General features: G+C 39.1%; 1 long non-coding RNA gene across 1 annotated transcript in view; it reads right to left on the bottom strand.

The window, feature by feature from the left end:
* LOC101855083 overlaps window positions 1-1,433 on the bottom strand; it is a 149,565-nt gene that overhangs the window by 54,601 nt on the left and 93,531 nt on the right. The window contains exon 3 of the long non-coding RNA XR_220210.3: window positions 532-629. This is a non-coding gene — a long non-coding RNA (uncharacterized LOC101855083). The remainder of the gene's footprint in view (window positions 1-531; window positions 630-1,433) is intronic.

Genomic DNA, 1,433 nt, shown 5'->3' with positions numbered 1-1,433 from the left:
AGAGAGGAGAGAGGTAAAGAGAAAGGGAGAGGGGAGGGGGGGGAGAGAGAGATAATGCGAGAAAGAGATAAACAGTTCCATGAAAACTGAGTTGAAGAGAAAACATAATCTGTCATTCCTTTATGCATCGTCTTCCAGTTTTGTTTCACAGTGACTCAGCAAAGAAAAGACGAATACAGTTACGATTTTCTCGAGAAGTGGTAGAAGCACACCAAACAAGAAAGCGACTCAACAAACGGAACAACTAGGCCATAATATGACAGGGGCAATAACGGGAAACAGATTTGTTGCGTACAATCTACGCCTTTTGGAAGTTTGAGACAACACAAAATCGCCTCACATAATACATCAGTATATGGCATAGAATTGTACACGTAGCCAATTAAAAAACGAGTTTAAAGCACGTCCTCATAATACGAACAGACAAACAGAAATACGAATAAATTAACAAAATAAGTTGGAATTATAGGTCTGTACAAATATAAAAAGCAAACAGACTACCAGACAAGAAAAACCAAACACGAAACCTACCTGCAAAACCAGGTAACTCCTTATTCCTGTCTGTTACTTTACGGTGTGTGTCCTGGAATATTTATTACCAAGCTCCGGCTTTGATGATCAGGGCTCTCCTGAAAACAAACGGGGGAAATGCTCTGTTAAACCAGGGAATGAGTAGAAGAATTAACATACTACCTACTTATTCCTCCCCCGTATTCAAGATCAAATACACCTACCGCTTGAGCCGCGCTCCATCGTCAACTTACCTCCCGGTACATTCTCATTAAAACCAGAGTTTCTGCTATTTCAATAAACCCCTTTCAGAGCAATATAGACTATAGTACTATAACACAGTCTGAAATAAATCTAGCTATACCACACATCCTGAAATAGACCTAACCCACTGAACTCACAGGTAACCCCCGAGAAGCCCTATCAAACATGACAAGTCCGAGAAGACGAACGGTAAGTTGCCCTTATTTGAACAAGCTGAAATCTGGTGTTGCTCATGGTCCTAGCCAGTCCTAGGTGGGAGAGATTTCCCCGCTGCAAAAAGACCGCCACTCGACCAGGAAACCTATAACCAAAAGCTAAACAAATTTGTCCTGCATAACACAGCGTTTTTTCGGATCAAATTAATCTAAACCTTACAGAAAAAAGAACAGCGATTTGCATTTTTTTTATAGAGTCGTCACAAACATTAATTGGATAGGATATATCCCTGTGAGATGTAGATCTAGGTCTTCGCAAAAGAATCAAGTGGTGCTGAGTTGCAGGCCACAGCGAGTCATATTTTTCCAGAAACGCATTATTAAATTAACAAAACGATACAATACAGTGCAATATAAAAATATACAACAGAATAGAATAGAATACAACAGAATAGAATAGAATAGAATAGAACAGAATAGAATAGAATAGAATAGAATAGAATA

This window comes from Aplysia californica, unplaced genomic scaffold, assembly GCF_000002075.1.
Source record: "Aplysia californica isolate F4 #8 unplaced genomic scaffold, AplCal3.0 scaffold00060, whole genome shotgun sequence".
Taxonomy (NCBI): domain Eukaryota; kingdom Metazoa; phylum Mollusca; class Gastropoda; order Aplysiida; family Aplysiidae; genus Aplysia; species Aplysia californica.
Note: the sequence above shows the minus strand (reverse complement) of the source record. Positions and strands in the feature narration are given on the sequence as shown.